The sequence below is a fragment of the Gossypium arboreum genome, chromosome 8, assembly GCF_025698485.1.
Source record: "Gossypium arboreum isolate Shixiya-1 chromosome 8, ASM2569848v2, whole genome shotgun sequence".
NCBI classification, from domain to species: domain Eukaryota; kingdom Viridiplantae; phylum Streptophyta; class Magnoliopsida; order Malvales; family Malvaceae; genus Gossypium; species Gossypium arboreum.
The window spans coordinates 60,954,207-60,973,886 of NC_069077.1; the positions used below are offsets into that span (position 1 = coordinate 60,954,207).

The 19,680-nt window shown below is 35.7% G+C and overlaps 1 long non-coding RNA gene across 1 annotated transcript; it reads left to right on the forward strand.

Moving 5' to 3' along the window:
* Positions 1–4,695: 4,695 nt before the first annotated feature.
* On the forward strand, positions 4,696–5,853 carry LOC128296456 (uncharacterized). The gene is made up of 2 exons (XR_008287069.1): positions 4,696–4,813; positions 5,620–5,853. It is a non-coding gene; the product is annotated as an uncharacterized LOC128296456 (long non-coding RNA).
* The last annotated feature ends 13,827 nt before the right edge of the window (positions 5,854–19,680 follow it).

Below are 19,680 nucleotides of genomic sequence, written 5' to 3' on the forward strand. Positions count from 1 at the left end.
CATCTCTATACCAGCCCTACACACCATGTGGGGATTAAATCGACCCACCCAACCCCACACACCAAGTTGTACCGGTTGCGGTACTAAAACAGTAGTTGCAGCAGAGCTACTAGTAATAGGCTTATAGCCTTTTATTGCATTTCCTCCAACATCATATATCCCACCCCATGTAATGCAATATAATATCATACGTGTATGTAGAAAATGTCATGCTAAAAAACAGTCATACATAATATAAGGGTATTTCAGTCAATTTACCTCACAGGGGTAGAATGGTCATTTCATCAGTACAGGGCCTAAGTATACTTACCGACCCAAGAGTAGGTCCACAGTCGTCTTGGGCGACCCGTGCAACCATAACAGTCAATCAGTGATAATGAGCCTACAACTCATATTGTGGGCCCATACGCTCATATGGCGCACATAGCCCAATACTTATCACACTTTTGTGTGATTTTCTCGCGTAAGGCCCACAGGCTTTTTGGGCCCACAGGCCTTTTGGGCCCACACATCCCAGTTCGGCCCAAAATATCCCAATATAGCGGCAGTTCATGAAAATGCTCATGGTTGCTTCGCTGACCACACGGCCATGGTTTACACCATGGCCTACCACACGAGTGGCCACACGCCCGTGTGGTGTCAACAGCCCACTTTTTGGCTTTTTGTCTTTCTACTGATCTATGCTAATAGTAGTGTGGTTACACACCTGTTTGGGTTCTAGATGCGTACCCCTCCTAGAACGAACTTGCACCTAAAACCATTGATCATTCCAAAACTAATGTTAGATACGTTTAAACCTAAACCAACACAATTGATTCACAGAAATGTTGTTTACCTTACTGCTCCAAATGAACGTAGTCTACCACCCCGAAGATAAACCTTACTCAATACGACTAATAGCTGCCAATCACCAATAGATAAAACAAAATATTAGGAACTTAAGAAAAGAGCGAATAATACAACCCAACCAATTGAGGCTAGACTTTCACCATTACAAAATGACTTACCACTTTGACTCACGTAGGGTGGAACCAACAGTATCAAGAGTAGAGAAATCGGTGGAAAAGGGAAATAATCTAGAACGGTAAATAAAGAGGGTAGCAATTATAACACGAAGTAGAAGAAAGAAACGGTGTTCATCCTAGTAAAGCCGAAAGGGAAAACAATAGGGCAGAAACTTAACCAACAAAATTTGGCCAAAGGAGGAGCGATTGAATAATGGAAGGATACAGTATGCGGACAAGATGCAAGAGGTTGGAAACGAAAGGTTGAGAGAGGGAAGAAATATTTGAGAGGAAAAAGGAAGAGAGAATCGGCCAAATGATGCTACCACAAGAGAGATCGGCCAAAAAAATAAGAAAAAGAACCGGCTTAACAAAAGAATAATCAAAAGAAACCACGATCACCAAATGCAAAAACCCGAATGGCCAAGAAGATGTTCGGCTACTAAAGGCACAACTAAGAGAGAAAAGAGCCACAGAGGAATTGTTACCGAAAAAGAAAGAGCGAAAACTAAACAATTTTGGCACTAGTTGCCTAAAACCGATTTTGGCACAAGGACAATCCCACTTTCGGCAGACAACTCTCCACTCCCCTATTCCACGATTCACTCCACAATTATCTCCCTAAATTTTTCCTTGGACCAGTTCAAATTCATTTCCCACTCCTCTTGAAATTCGGCCATACACTCCCTTCCCCCTCAAATACTCCAAACGCCTACTAGATTAGAGTTCTACTCCTCTCAATCTCTTACATAGCACAATAGCAAAATAAACACGCCCTTTGCATGTAGCAGGACTCGAACTCCAGTCTTCCAGCTGCTGTAACACGACACTAACCCCTGAACCAACCAGCTTTTTGTGACACAACTTAACCATATTTATTTAAGAACCTTATTATCCACAGATAGGGTTTAGTCAATTAGGAGGAAAATTTTGCTCAAGCCAAGGCTGGAACCCATGATTTCCCAGACGTTCCCAGAGCACTAAACCATTGTGGCAGATATACACCCACGCTACAACCACGTAAAAATAATTTTTAACCGGGATTTCAGGATTTGAGAAAATTGGTGTGTTACACAAATAGAGAGATTAAGCTATCTCGGTTTCAAAAATACCAAAATTACTAAAAACGGAACAATAAAACTTACCCAATTAGGCCTTGAAAGTTTTTTTTCTCTCATCTAGGGTTTCCATGTGTTTTAGGTTGAAGATGATGAAAATAAGATGATATAATTTCTTTTCATCTTTTAATTAATTAGGTATTTTGCTATTTCCAATTTAGTCCTTGCCCTCATTTTATAATTCAATGGATGAGTCACCAAGAATCTACATACTTTTCTTTACTGGTCTAATTACCATATAAGGACCTCTATTTTTGAATTCCATAGCTATTTGATCCTTATAGCTACTAGAATTCAACTTTTGTATTTTATGCGATTTAGTCCTTCATGTAATTAAGCACTAAATCGATAAAATTTTTGTATCAAAATTTTCACACGACATATCTACCATATTATAGACCATATAATAAACTAAAAATAAATCATATTTTTGGGTTGGATTTGTGGTCCCGAAACCACTGTTCCGATTTCACCGAAAAATAGACTGTTACAAATAGAAAGTATGGGCTGTACTGGAGTGTTACACTATTCAGCTAAATTTAATTTTAGTTAAAATCAGTTAAATTGCGAGTTTTGAGCCTAAGGATTAATTACATAAAAGTAAAATATTCGGGGCAATTTCGTAAAAATGTCAAAAAGGACTTAAAGGCATAAAATAATTTAATTTTTCTGTTGGAATTAGTGAATTGAATGAAATTATTATTTTAGATCAAGAATGCATGGAAAACTGAGGAAAAGAGAAAATCACTGAATAGTCATTATATTCTGTCGTTGCTGCAGTTTAGTCTGGTAAGTTCGTTCAGTTAATTCTAATACATTTGAAATTTAATTATTAAATGAAACTTATCTATTGATTGTTGATTGATGTATTGATATCTGATAAATGGGAACTGAAATAATGATTTGACAAAACATTGTTACTGTAACATCCCAAATTTATCTCCATAAAATTTAGAAATATATCAAAAATAGGGAATTGACCCAATGGTTAGTTATTTATTGTGAAAGCATGAAATTGAGTTGGAGGTCCCAAGTTTAAGTCTCAACTCTTACAAAATAAATTAATTTTTGCAAATTCCCTTGTTTTTATTTTATGTGTTGGCATCGAAGTCTAGTAAACCTAGGTATAAATACAATTTTTTTTCAAAATAATTAGCCTTTTAATCCCTGTTCTATAACCTTAGCTGTCCCTAACCCCCTTTCCCTCTCTTCATCTTTATTTTTTTCTTTTCCCTTTTTCCTTCATTATTGTTGTTGCCTACACCTCCCATTTTACCATCTTCTTCTTCTTCTTTTTGCATCAATACTGTGCACCATCTCCTTTACTATATTGCTGCAATTTTTTCTAAATTAAATCAACCCCAAATCTAAAATTTTTAACTCCAATATCGATTCGAAACATCGTCTAGAAAGTGCTATTGTTGTTCTCTCGACTAGCTTGTGTAAGGTCTCTTTTCTTTTCAATTTCTTAATTACTCTTATCCATTAAAAACCTAAATTTATAGATCTAGAATTCAGGGGATTTTAAATGTTTTTAAAGTTATTTTTATAGATTTTAATGTGGTCTCAAACCATTTTAAAATTCAGCCTCAATTTTTGCCACCATGGGTGGTGATGCGTGCACATATGTGTAGAATAGTGGGCTATTTTGTTTCTTGAATGTTTCCCAATTAATTGCATGTAATATCCTGATTTTGGGCCTAGTCGGAATAGTGGTTTCGTGACCACAAAATCCGAGATAGAAATAATTATTTTATGATTATTTTAAGGTCTATGATATGATTGCATGATTGTGTGAAAATTTCGTGAAGAAATTTTATGCATAAAGTGCTTAATTTGAAATTTGGGACTAAATTGAATAAATTGCAAAACTTGTGTTCTAGAAGTATTTTGCATAAAATTGAATTAGATTATTAATTAGAGGTACTTAAAGAGTAATTTTACCAATTTCTAAGTCTATGGACAAAATTGGACATGGATGGAATTTTGGAAAGTTTAGTAGTAAGGGCATTTTGGTCATTTAGGGTAAAATGAATTAAAATACAAAATTAAAAGCCAATTTTGCTCATCTTCAACCCCATGGCCGAATATAGCAAGGAGAAACCATGGCTAGGGTTTCTCAAGCTTCCAAGCTCGATTGTAAGTTCGTTCTAGCCTCGTTTTAATGATTTTTACGTTTTGGAGTTACGGTAGCTCGATTTAGCTTATGCTAGCAATAATTTAACCTAGGGTTTATATTTGGAAAAATACCCATAGGTGAAATTTGTGTATTTTGGTGTTTTATGATAGAATATGAAGTTTTAAATTATGTTAGACAACTTGTGCTACTCGGTTTTAAGTGAAAAGCGAGCAAAAGGGCTTAATCGGTAAAAATACCTAATAGTCATAAGTACATGTTAGAGTGAGAATTTGATGTTGCCATAGAAGGAAAAATGATCAGCATGTCATAAAACATAAGAAAATAGGCTGAATTTTAATTTACGAGCTTTGGGGCAAAAGTGTAAATATGCAAAAGTTTAGGGGCAAAATTGTAATTTTTCCAAAATATGATTTTGGGTCAATTTGAATAATGTGAGTCCTAATTAGACTATATTTTAAATGATAGAGCAAGGAAAACTGAAATTCGGGCTAAAATGGGGAAAATACCAAGTGGTGGACGAAATGGTAAAAATAGCCATTTTCGCATACGAGGTAAGTTCATATGTAAATGTTGGTAACATAGTTATTATTTTAAATGTTTTAATGTTTTTTTAATGATATGATAATTATTATGAAATATTATACTTGTGATAATTGTTTGATAATATGTCAAATTATGTGATATACTTGGAAAATGTGAAATACTACCGAGTATCGGTATCGGCATTCCGTAGAAGATGGTTGAGACACATGATTGGGAAAAAGGTCCGTTGAACCTCGGGAATGGATTAGGATGACATGTCACTTGGGATATTTGGGCATCCGAACTCGTTGAGTTGAGTCAGAGTTCACTTATGGATGCGACGTCCGAACTCGTTGAGTTGAGTCAGTTCGTGAGATGTAACTAGGCATCCGAACTCGTTGAGTTGAGTCCGAGTTCACTTATGGATCTGAACGCCCGAGCTCGTTGAGTTGAGTCCGAGTTCACTTATGGGCGGGTTACATGGTAGCTTGGCTACATATGTGGCACTTATGTGCAAACTTTCCATGTATCCGAATTATATTAGATGTGTTCAGCGGGTAAAGTTCTACTCAAATGGAGGAATACTCAAGATGAAAGGGACGTATTGGTAAGTGTTGTGAAATGGATAATTTGAACAGGTATGTACTTAACCCTCGGGTTGAAAACTTCGATATAACAACAATATGGTAAGATGATAAATGAAAAGGTGATATGAATGTCTTGGTGATGATTATGCAAATGATGTTTTATGTTTGCTTATATGGTTATGTTACTTGCTATTTGCATGTGAGCTTACTAAGCATTTATGCTTACTCCTCCTTTTCATTCCTTGTAGTGTTGACAAGCCAGCTCGGAAATCGGAAACGGTCGGAGGCACGCTCACATTATCCGTATACCATCTTGGCATAATGGCTTGTATATTTTGAGTATGGCATGTATAGCATTATAATCATTTTGTATATATGGTCTTATGATATGGTTATTGAGTTGTATGGAAATAGAAATGCTTGGTAATGATTAGCCATTGGAATGGCTAATCATGATCATATTTGGTATTATGTATGTCAAATTGCTAGCTAATCCATGGAAACCATGAAATAGGTAAAATTTACCATAAAATAGATTCAGACAGCAGCAGTGACGTGAGTTTAAAAATCACTAAAAATATTAGAAATGTAATTAAATAATGAATAAGTTATGGAATCGAAGCTTGATGAGTCTATTTTCATATGAAATAAGCGAAACAATTATATGAGCTATATTTTATGAGATGTTTAAATTTTTGTGAAACAGGGCCAGAGCGATTTCTGGATCCCTGTTCTGACTTTGAAATTCACCATAAATTTTAAAAGATAATTAGAAGTCACGCTTTATATGTAAAGATTCCTTATTGAGTCTAGTTTTATTAAAGACAAAAGGTATAGTCATTGAAGCTCTGTACAGGAGATATCTGATTCGTAATACACAGAGGTCAGAGTAGTTGAACCCTGAAACAGGGAGACTTTAACTAATAAACTGTACTAATTGGCCCAACCAAAATTCTAGAAAAAATTAGTAGATATATATATGAGTCTAGTTTCAGGAAAAATTTACGGAATTGGATTTGAGTTTCGTAACTCGAGATATGATTTTTAAAGCGACTGTGATGCAGTTAGCCAGCTTGTCTAGAAATTTTAAAATGAATTGTATGAAATGTTTAATTAATGAATTAAGTCCGTTAACACCTCGTGTTCGACTCGACAACGGTCTCGGTGCAAGGGTGTTACATTTAGTGGTATCGAGCAGGTTTAGTCGGTTCTCGGACTAACCTAGCATGTGTAAAAGTTTAGCTATACATGCCAGCGATGCGTGATAGTGTGATGTCTTCCGAGCGCGTATAAGTACCATCTTATTTAGGCAGGTACTCTCCAAGCGAGCTGCGCCAACCATGTTCAATGTTAAGTAAAGGTATTTGAGTAAAATTATGATTATGATAAGTCTCGGTTCAGAAAAGTATGAATAAAGGTTTATGATACATATGTGATAATATGTGAGATGAAAGTTCATGTTGTGATAAATATTCATATTTGCTTAATGCTCATATGATGTAGTGTATGTGGCTTACTTGATAAGATGAGCGGAATAAATAGAAAGTAGTAGAGGTATGAATAAAGGTCATAATATTATGATCTGAATGAAAATGTCCTTGTCTTGATTGGATGTCGAATGTTGATGAATGTTAATGATATACAATTTTTATGAGATAAAGGATTATAATGAAATGAACTTATCTATGTTAAATTGTTGGACCGAATTGTATGATTGTAATGATATGTACATGATGATGCACGAAATGAAAGTTGTGATTGTGATGCAAATATTTATGTTTGTTTGGCCTTATATAATGTCATGAGCATGAATTAATTTAATTAAATGAATGGATAAGTAAAGCTATCTAGAAAACATAGAATGTATGCATAAGTATATAGTCTAAATGGGACAATAGGAAAATTGGTGTAAGCCAACATGAATGAATGACATGATTTTGATGATGTTACTATGATGATGGAAGTTGTGTCATATGTGTATGTATAAGAAAGTCGAGTCGAGGTCCTACAACCCTCCCCTTACCAAAGTGGTACTTATAATGGAATTTCATGAGATTTGTATTGAATAAGTTTCTGTTGAAAACCCAAAGAGTTCGGTGATAGAATAATTATAAGTATGATCCGAGATTGAAAATGAGCTGATAAGTAAAGTCGAGCGAAAGTATCGATTGATATAAAGATTATTGGAATTATGCCTTTGTCCCAGTTAGAGAAGGAATTCTCTTTGGTAAATCGAATTACTCAAGTGCAAGGTCGAGAAAAGTGTAAATCGAAATTTATTCAGAATGACATTCTTTAGTGAATGATTTAATATGAAATTTGTGACGGCAGAACTAGTTGGGAAATGATATTTCAAATGTGAATTATCTGAGTGTGACGATTATGACCTGGACAGATTTAGCGATCTCTTTTGAGATGTTCTATGTGTTCACCCATTCTCGAAATATTTCTATGGCTATTGATCTTCGAAGAAATTCTTGTTATATGGGAATGTCTTCTAATTTGGTGTTGGATGAAAGCATTGGTAGTCATGGTTTATAATTTATATTGCTCTATTTCATCGGGTATTCTATTTCATTTAAATCGATAAGAATTGATGAGAGAATTCATATGATATTATGATTCTGTTTCTTCTACTTGATGCTTCATTTGATATATATGTATGGGAAGATATATTGATCTTGTTATATTTGATTTCATGGGATTAAATAATGTTTTCTTTTGGACTTTCTTTCTTTGAAGAATTATCGAGGTATTCTGTATTTTCTCTATGAATTTGGTTTTCGATTCTCGGCATAGTATCGTATCTTGGGTTTCTTTATCCTGGATCTCTTTATTCGGATTTCTTTATTCGGGTTTCTCTATCTTGGATTTCTTTATTCGGTTTTCTTGTTATCTTTGTTCCATAATTTGTCAATTATGACTCATGTTCAAGTAATCGTTCTTCACTCGTGATAATCATGTCAAATATGACTATACTTCTAATTTGATCTTGGTAATGTGGTGATTTTAGTATTGGGATTTTTCTAATTTCTATGTAAGGATTTGACATCGATAAAGGCATAGGTGATAAAAGCGAGTTTTAGTCGATATGGTAAATTATTTATTTGAAAGATTTCATGTGACAATTATGTCGGGATTATTTTCCCAAGTCGATAATAGAATTTCATTTTGTACGGATAAAAGAGTAAATAGTTTGAGCGAAGTGTATATTTAATAGAAAGAGTTGAATATTAGTTTAAGTCACTACTGAATGATAAGGTTTCCATCTTGTGAAAGCTGAAAAGTTTATTACATGTTGTGAGTTCGGATAGATGAGAATATTGGTAACCAAGCGTCTGAACTAGACTAGTCTACATTGAGCAAAGACTTCCTGACTTTCAGTAATGTATTGTTGTATGAATTGTGATGTGTTTCAAGACAGTGAGGTAATGTGATAGTTTAGAGCATCCGATGTTACATAAAATCGGAGTTGTTAAAGGGGTTAAAGCCGAGCATTGGGATCTATCAAAATTATCCTTGTCAATGTTGATATTGGGATGGAAATGAGAAGGATTATTCTTGAGGCCATATCAGAATTATTTCTATGGCGGAAAGAGGAAAATGTGATGTATCTTATTGTTAAATGTTTGGCGAGATCTATAAATCACATCTGTATTGAATGAATTCCTACTCATCAGATTCATGGAATTTCGAGTCTCTTTGATTGTCGGATTTCTTGGAATTCGGTCTCCATTAAATCAAGTTGAGATCCGTGTTTTATGTCATGATATCATGGGAAATTGAGAAGGTTGAAAATTTAAGAACGGTTGAGAGTTGAGGCTGTAGCTTTTAGATCATATGAGAAATTGAAGAGATGTATTGGAGGTACAGTCTAAGTGCAAGTTCTTTGGCACCAAATATGAGATTAAAAGTGAAGACCACTTTTACGGTAAGATTTTGGGGCGAAAATCCACGAAGGGGAGAGTTGTAATATCGATTTTGGGCCTAGTCGGAATAGTGGTTTCGTGACCACAAAATCCGAGATAGAAATAATTATTTTATGATTATTTTAAGGTCTATGATATGATTGCATGATTGTGTGAAAATTTAGTGAAGAAATTTTATGCATAAAGTGCTTAATTTGAAATTTGGGACTAAATTGAATAAATTGCAAAACTTGTGTTCTAGAAGTATTTTGCATAAAATTGAATTAGATTATTAATTAGAGGTACTTAAAGAGTAATTTTACCAATTTCTAAGTCTATGGACAAAAATTGGACATGGATGGAATTTTGGAAAGTTTAGTAGTAAGGGCATTTTGGTCATTTAGGGTAAAATGAATTAAAATACAAAATTAAAGCCAATTTTGCTCATCTTCAACCCCATGGCCGAATATAGCAAGGAGAAACCATGGCTAGGGTTTTCAAGCTTCCAAGCTCGATTGTAAGTTCGTTCTAGCCTCGTTTTTAATGATTTTTACGTTTTTGGAGTCCGTAGCTCGATTTAGCTTATGCTAGCAATAATTTAACCTAGGGTTTATGTTTGGAAAAATACCCATAGGTGAAATTTGTGTATTTTAGTGTTTTATGATAGAATATGAAGTTTTAAATTATGTTAGACAACTTGTGCTACTCGGTTTTAAGTGAAAACGAGCAAAAGGGCTTAATCGGTAAAAATACCTAATAGTCATAAGTACATGTTAGAGTGAGAATTTGATGTTGCCATAGAAGGAAAAATGATCAGCATGTCATAAAACATAAGAAAATAGGCTGAATTTTAATTTACGAGCTTTGGGGCAAAAGTGTAAATATGCAAAAGTTTAGGGGCAAAATTGTAATTTTTCCAAAATATGATTTTGGGTCAATTTGAATAATGTGAGTCCTAATTAGACTATATTTTAAATGATAGAGCAAGGAAAACTGAAATTGAGTGAAAATGGGGAAAATACCAAGTGGTGGACGAAATGGTAAAAATAGCCATTTTAGCATACGAGGTAAGTTCATATGTAAATGTTGGTAACATAGTTATTATTTTAAATGTTTTAATGTTTTTTTAATGATATGATAATTATGATGAAATATTATACTTGTGATAATTGTTTGATAATATGTCAAATTATGTGATATACTTGGAAAATGTGAAATACTACCGAGTATCGGTATCGGCATTCCGTAGAAGATGGTTGAGACACATGATTGGGAAAAGGTCCGTTGAACCTCGGGAATGGATTAGGATGACATGTCCTTTGGGATATTTGGGCATCCGAACTCGTTGAGTTGAGTCCGAGTTCACTTATGGATCTGACGTCCGAACTCGTTGAGTTGAGTTCGAGTTCGTGAGATGTAACTAGGCATCGAACTCGTTGAGTTGAGTCCGAGTTCACTTATGGATCTGACGCCCGAGCTCGTTGAGTTGAGTCCGAGTTCACTTATGGGCGGGTTACATGGTAGCTTGGCTACATATGTGGCACTTATGTGCAAACTTTCCATGTATCCGAATTATATTCGATGTGTTCAGCGGGTAAAGTTCTACTCAAATGGAGGAATACTCAAGATGAAAGGGACGTATTGGTAAGTGTTGTGAAATGGATAATTTGAACAGGTATGTACTTAACCCTCGGGTTGAAAACTCGATATAACAACAATATGGTAAGATGATAAATGAAAAGGTGATATGAATGTCTTGGTGATGATTATGCAAATGATGTTTTATGTTTGCTTATATGGTTATGTTACTTGCTATTTGCATGTGAGCTTACTAAGCATTTATGCTTACTCCTCCTTTTCATTCCTTGTAGTGTTGACAAGCCAGCTCGGAAATCGGAAGCGGTGGAGGCACGCTCACATTATCCGTATACCATCTTGGCATAATGGCTTGTATATTTTGAGTATGGCATGTATAGCATTATAATCATTTTGTATATATGGTCTTATGATATGGTTATTGAGTTGTATGGAAATAGAAATGCTTGGTAATGATTAGCCATTGGAATGGCTAATCATGATCATATTTGGTATTATGTATGTCAAATTGCTAGCTAATCCATGGAAACCATGAAATAGGTAAAATTTACCATAAAATAGATTCAGACAGCAGCAGTGACGTGAGTTTAAAAATCACTAAAAATATTAGAAATGTAATTAAATAATGAATAAGTTATGGAATCGAAGCTTGATGAGTCTATTTTCATATGGAATAAGCGAAACAGGTATATGAGCTATATTTTATGAGATGTTTAAATTTTTGTGAAACAGGGCCAGAGCGATTTCTGGATCCCCTATTCTGACTTTGGAAATTCACCATAAATTTTAAAAAGATAATTAGAAGTCACGCTTTATATGTACAGATTCCTTATTGAGTCTAGTTTTATTAAAGACAAACGGTATAGTCATTGAAGCTCTGTACAGGGAGATATCTGATTCGTAATACACAGAGGTCAGAGTAGTTGAACCCTGAAACAGGGGAGACTTTAACTAATAAACTGTACTAATTGGCCCAACCAAAAATTCTAGAAAAAAATTAGTAGATATATATATGAGTCTAGTTTCAGGAAAAATTTACGGAATTGGATTTCGAATTTCGTAACTCGAGATATGATTTTTAAAGCGACTGTGATGCAGTTAGCCAGCTTGTCTAGAAATTTTAAAATGAATTGTATGAGTTGTTTAATTAATGAATTAAGTCCGTTAACACCTCGTGTTCGACTCCGGCAACGGTCTCGGGTACGGGGTGTTACATTGCAGTATTAATTTGAGTTCTTTAACCCTTCTAGTAAACTATTAAACATATGCCAATTAGGGAAAAACATTCTTGAACTTTTAGGCATTCGAAACTCTCAAATCGGGAAGCGTAAGTGTAGTTAAGCATTAAATTAGTTATTGTTTCGACATAGTTGTGGGGTAAATGTTATGGATTTATTAAATGAAGAATTTTAATAATTATTAGCTACTTATTTTCCAGTATAGTATGGAATTAGGTGCTGACCCAAACACCCCGAATCAACCGTAAAGCCAAAGAACAATAGCACGTACAGTTCGCATTGATACAAGGTAAGGAATCGAACTAGTTGAATTCGTAAAACAGTTATTAATTTGACGATTGGTTTGACCCATAAGTGGGTAATTGGGAGTTGGTTAAGTGGTAAATTGATTGAATTTATACTGAATTTTGGTTTAGGATCGTATAAAGGTTTATGAAAATTGGAAGATTCACTAGGGTGCTGCGAGAAAGCGAAAAATAAGGTATGGGTCCTAAACTTGTAAAATTTGTTTGATAATGATAAATGTCATATTATATTGGGTAAATTAATTTGCTAATTGGTTTGGCATAGTAAGAAAAATATTAGTTTTGCAAGTGGCTAACCAGGTGCGTTTTGAGCCTTAAAAGATTAATGTGTTGGCAAAATTGCTAGTTTGACTGTATGAATGTGTAATTGAGATTGGTATGCATAATTATATTATGTGATATGAGAATGTTTGATTGAATGGTATGAAGTGTTGAGATATTAGGTTTATGCATGATTTAAATGCATGAAATATTTACTATGATATATATATGTGAGGTTTTATTGGTGCAAAATGAAATTCGTAAAGTATATGAATTGAACGATATTGATAAATACCATTTTAATGGTAATTTAAAAATCGGAACACTACTTCCTTTTTCTGAAAGTATGTGATTATTGAGGACATGTTAAACATGTCAAATATTTGTGAAAAGTATTGAAATATGATTATGTATGAATTTGTATACATGTGCATTGGGATTAGATTTTGTGGTTGACGGAAGAGTTTCGTGGAGTATCGGTAGCATATTAAGTCCTCATATATTTGCAGTTAGTGCACTATATTTGGAGTTTCGAAGGGATTAGCGATTATATCGCATTTCTTGTTTGGTAGTTTCACTGCATTTCTGATTATTAGTGGTTTTACCTCATTGAGCTTTGCTCACATACGTTGGAGTTTGGAAGACGGGTTCTAGGGAACTCGTGGTGTGTAGTGGATGGTATGGATAGGATCTCACATGTGCTTTTTTCATGATCATGTACGTTTGAAATTATTATTGATAATGTTTGATTTTGCTATTGGTACCTATATGAAATTGCCTGTATGAATGCTTAATACTTGTTTAGTCTCAACTGTGCTTGTTAAGCTCACCCCATTATCTCAACTTCTTAGGTAATGATCAAACATAGTATCGAAATTGACATGCGAAGGTACGCCGAAATTTGGACTTTACTTCGTCATATTATTTTAATTTAATTATATTTTTAGGTTATTTTATTGTTATTTGGTTTTGGATTGTAAAGTTCTTTAAACTGTGGTTTTGGACTGTTAGAGATTTTGGGGTTTTTCATGCATGCATGACACACATATTTGGTACAGATAGATAGTTTTTATAAATATGTTGAAATGGACTGTGCATGATATATGACTAAATTAATAATTGACTAGCACATTTCCCCTACTAAGAAGATAACAAAATGATTTTTCAAAGGAAACGTCGTCAGTAAGGTTTTACAAAAACTCACCTAATTTGCTAATTTAACCTAAGCATGGTTGGACCAAGTAAATGGACATTTTCCAAAGCTAATAATTGAAACCACAATTTTGTAAAAAGGAATACTTGAAGGTTTCTAACTATTGTTAGGGTAGGTTCACAACTAAGGTGTCCAATGTGGCCTTCCCGATTAGACCATAACGTCTAGGTCGGGTTTGGGAGGTTACATTTAATGGTATTAGAGCCTAGGTTGAAAGCCTAATATTGAGATTTTAAATCTACTTAAGTTAGTCCATATGCATGCATATATGAAAAGGGAAAATTTTGGGGAAAATCAAATGGATTTGGAAAATATTTTATACAGGAAACAACAAAGTCCAAAGGTCCGATACCAAGTCCATAAAAACAATACTGAAAATCTATTAAGACTATGGAGACTATTACATAAAACTTTTATAAAATAATTATAAAATATGAATGCGTAAAAGACTAAACAAGGTTTTAAAAGCTCTTACTTGTAAAATTGTAGATCCATAAAACACCGAAATGAATGCACGTGGAATGATGACTCGTGGTAAGAGAGTCTATAGGGGGCGACCTCTAAGGGCACTGATTGAGTCAGCTACATTGTTAGGGTCAGAACTGGATAATGAGCAGAATGAGGTTAATACTGAACCCACTACTGAGAGTGGGAATATGGAAAATGAGAATATTAATGATGAACATGTTGGGAATGGTCCAGTAACTTAGGCTTTATTGAGGGCTTTGAATAGAGTTGTTGGGGCTCCAATAGAAGGTGTTAGTCGTGGGACGATTGCTGAGATGCTCCACTCTATTGGGGTAGAATTGTTTAGGGGTATTGCTGGAACTACTACTATGGCTGAGTATTGGATAGAAATGACTGAACGAATTTTGGAGGATTTGGAGTGCACTCCTGAGTAGAAACTTAAAGGTGAGATGTCTCTGTTAAAGGATGAGGCATGTCAGTGGAGGAAATCAGTTGTTAGAGGAATGCTATTAGAGAATATTGATTGAGCCTATTTTCAGGAGGCCTTTCAAGGTAAGTATATGGGCCCTTGCTATGTGGAGGTCCGGCGGTTGGAATTTATTAAACTTAAGCAAGAAGACAAGACAGTTTTTGAGTATGAGGCAAAATTTCTAAGGTTGAACCACTACGCGCTTAGTATGGTGGCGTCTGAGCACGAAAAGAGTTTTCAATTTTAAGAAGGTCTAAAGTATGACCTCAAGGTTTATGTAGCTCCATACCAAGAACGTGTGTTTGAGGCTTTGGTCGAGAAAACCAAGATTATTATGGAGATTAAATGCATGGAGCCCGAGAAGAAAGGGAAACAGAGGGATCAACCCAAAAGAGAAACAGGCCCTACTGGCCCAAATCAGAGACCTGTTAATAGGGCCAGAGAGGCTAGGCCTCCACAGAATAGGGAAGCAGTAGACCCTAGAGAAGGGCAGATTCAGGTTTGCCAGTATTATTAGAGGCGCCATCTGTGCGAATGTTGGAGGAGGATGGGTGCTTGTTTGGTATGTGGTTCGATGTAGCATAAGATTAGGGATTATCTTCATTGTTAGTATTAGGTGCAAGTTTTGGCTCAAAATAAAGGCCAAGTTGGGGGTCAAAATTAAAGAGGTAATCAGGGTGCTCAGAGGGTCCGTAATCAGAATCGAAATGGGAAAGGTAATCGGGGTCAAAATTAAAGAGATAATTAGGGTGCTCAGAGGGGCCGTAATCAGAATCAAAATGGGAAAGGTAATCGGGGTCAAAGAGCACTAGCTAAGGTTCGAACTGAGTTGAGGCAATACAACCTGCATAGGTTTGTGTGACTATGCACCGAGAGGATAGAGATGTCGCTAACATCATAGCAGGTACCTTCACTCAATATCTTAGTTTGCTTTGATTGACATAGGATCTAACCATTTGTATGTTGCTTGTAATGTGGTTTTAAAATATGGGATTAGGGTAGTGGAAATATAAAACATTGTAACTGTAGCAGTCTTTTAGGATCCTCCACACTTGTGAAGAAAGTTTATAAAAGATGTCCTTCAAAGGTTCAAGGAGAGGTATTCCTTGCCGATTTAATAGAACTTCCTTTCAATGAATTCGATTTGATTTTGGGGATGGACTAGTTGGTTATGCATCAAGTTCAATAGATTGTGCATTGAAGAGGGTGACTTTGGTGATTGAGTCTGGGAAAGAAGTTATTATGGTAGTGGAACATCGTAATTATCTATCCAATGTAATCTCTACTTTAGTAGCAGAAAATATGGTGTGAAAAGCGTGCAAAGCATTTTTGGCTTATGTCCAATATGCAAGCTTCGTTGACCTTGTAGTTGAACATATTCATATAGTGAGGGAATTTCTCGATGTATTTCCGATGAACTGCTAGGTTTACCTTTGGAGAGAGAAGTGGAATTTGGAATTGAGTTGTTTCTGGGAACAACACCGGTGTCTATCGCTCCCTACCGCATGGCACCGAAAGAGATTAAGAAGTTGAAGGTGTAGTTGTAAAAACTGTTGGTTAGGGGTTTTATTAGACCTAGTGTTTCACCACAAGGTGAACCGGTTTTATTTGTAAAGAAGAAAGATGGAACCTCACGTTTGTGCATTGATTATCGATGATTGAATAAATTATTTGTCAAGAATAAGTGCCCTCTACTAAGGATTAATGACCTATTCGATCAGTTCAGAGGTGCAAATGTCTTTTCCAAAATTGACTTAAGATCTGAGTATTACCAACTCAAAGTGAAAGAATTTGATGTTCCCAAAACTACTTTTAGGACTCGTTATGGACATTGCGAGTTCCTTGTCATGCCTTTTGGGTTGACTAATTCACCAGCAACCTTAATGGATCTTATGAATCGTGTCTCTCAACCTTTCCTTCATCAATTTATTGTGGTTTTCATATTATTTTGAATTTTCATGATGTATGATAATATAAATGTTCAGTTCTATTACCTTTCGCATCTTAAGTTCTGTGAGACTTACTATAGTGTAGGGTATCCGTAGAACAATCTGTCATTTTCAGGTATTCGCAGTAAAATATTTCAAATTTGATGTCTACCTTACTTTTTGCAATTGTTGTGTCCACAGAATAATCTGTAGTTTAACCATCTGAAATTCTATGAGTAGTTGATTGATTTGCTGGAGCTATTTGCCACATATTAGTCCATGGTATTGTCTACCATGTATGTTTAAAGTATGTAAATGTTATATAAGTTTTACGTGGTAACCTCCCATAGCTCTCGTCTGGCGACCGGATCGAGCAAGCGGTGCTACATTTAGTGGCATCAGAGCTATGATTCAATCAATTCTAGGACTTAACACATATGGGTCTAGAAATAGATGCCACTTGTAACTAGTAAGAGTGTGAAAAATTATGATCTGATCTAATTAAAGATGTCTACTCAGTTTAACCATGCCATACTTTTTGAAGTAGAAAGTAATGTTCCATATACTGAGCAAAGAGCTAATAAGAGTTCACCCACATCTCAAGGGCTTGTAAGTGAGGCACATGGTGTCTTTTCCCAAATGATAAATGAATGGTATTATGAGTTCCTATGAACTCACCCTGTGGCTCTACAACCTCCACCCCTTAATGTGACACCCCCTGTAACCTCTCATCCTTAAGCTTTATACCCGGTAAATGTTCATAGACCATCAATCGATAAAATTAAAAAATGTAGAGCCAAGGAATTCCGAGGGAAACAAGATGATGATCTAGCTAAAGCCAAATATTGGCTAGAAAATACACAATGGGTTCTCGACGAGTTGATGTGTTCGCCAAATGAATTTTGAGGTTCACTATCTCGTTATTGAAATATGAGGCATATCAGTGGTGGACTACACTGATTGCAGTGGTTCCAAAGGAAAATGTAGATTGGGAATTCTTCAAAACTAAATTTAGGAAGAAATATCTCAGTTTGCGATATTTGGAAAGTTTACTTTCTAGTTATTCGGTAAGTTTACTTTCTAGTTATTCGGTAAGTTTACTTTCTAGTTATTCAGGCTTACTAAGCATACAAATGCTTACCCCTCTCTTTTCCCTGTCTTACACAGTTGGAGGACTCGTAAAGGTTGGAAGACGGTTGGAGAATTAACACACTATCATCTTATTCAGCTTTGGTATATAGATACTTTTATTTTGTTCAATGGCATGTATAAGGCTTTTGTTTATTTTGTTATATGTGTCATTTGACTAGCCCATATGAAGGCTTATAAAATTTTTTTTATACATGTTCACTTGTATATGGTCATGAAAATTGGCTCATTTTGATGTAGGTTATGACCTACAAATTGTGCATGTTTATGTCCAAATGTTATTGTGATAATTAAATATGGCATATCACAATTAAGTATATGTAATGTGACCAAATCACAAGGGATGGCTAGGTTATAATTGGAAATGAGTTAAGATAATGAGCCAATCTTAATTGTGTTATAAGACATAGAAATCCTTAATACAAAAAGAAATAACCTAGCATGTATAAAAAATCGATGAGATGAGGTTTACATGTAATGAGGTATATCAAGGTTATTTGGGATGTATAATTAGGCCTTGTTATGTATTATGGAAATCTATAAGAGTATGGGGATGATAGAGGGTGACCAAAGGCTTGGAAAATAGCCTAACAAGGTCTACACGGGTAGACACACGGGTGTGTGTCTAAGCCGTATGAGACACACGGACCTCCTCATGGGCGTGTGATATGGCCGCGTGTCCCCTGCACCTAAAAATTTTAAGTTAGAAGGCAAGGTAGTAAACACACAGGTAGAGATACGACCGTGTGTCTCAACCATGTGGAGGGCACGGCCTAGCACACGGACGTGTATCTTGGCAGTGTGCTCCTAAATGCATGCTGACGTCATAAACAGAATGCCCGAGTTTTTGGACACGGGCGACCATACGGGTGTGTCTAGGCTGTATGAAGGACATGGGACAAGGACACGGGCGTGTGCTTGGCCGTATGAAAACCCCTGTAGGTTCGAAATTAATTCCACACAAATAAGGGACACGGGCGTGTCCCAAAGCACACGGGCGTGTGCATTGACTCCACACGGGCGTGTGAGGCTTAACTTAGAAAATTTTTCAAAACTTTCTCAGGTCCTCGGTTTAGTCCTGAAGCTTTCAAAAACATGGGCATGTTTTCAAAAACTTTCCAAAATTGCAAATTCAATCTCAGATCTCTATCCAAAACAATAGATAGACCCGAGTCTGAGGCCGGGACTGGGCACGAGATATTACCATACTTAATCACATGCATACAATCATTTCTGAGTCACAAAGACTTGATCAAATTTAAATCCCTTTCGAACTTTGTTTAAACTTTCATTGGAAACCATTTGGAACTTACTCGAGTCTTTAAACTGACTAAATAAAAATAACTCTAGAAACAGGGCACAAGCCCATATGGAAAGGCAACACGCCTGTGTGGTCATTATAACATTGCCGTGCTGATGGTCCGTGTGAGACACATGGCTTAAGCATCTAGGGACACGCCCGTGACCCATGCCCGTGTGAATTAAATTCTAAATTCAAACCTATAGGGGTTTTCACATGGCCTAACATACGCCCGTGTCCATTGCCCATGTCCCTCACACAGCCATGACACGCCCGTGTCTTAGCCCGCATCTATAAACCTTAACATTCTGTTTCTAACGTCAGCATCCAATTTAGTGCACATGACCAAGGACCACACCCGTGGCCAGAGGTCGTGTCCTCTACACGGCTGAGACAGATGGTCGTGTCTCTGCCCGTGTGTTTACTACCATGCATATTGACTTGCAAATTTTACATGCAAGGGGCACATGGCTG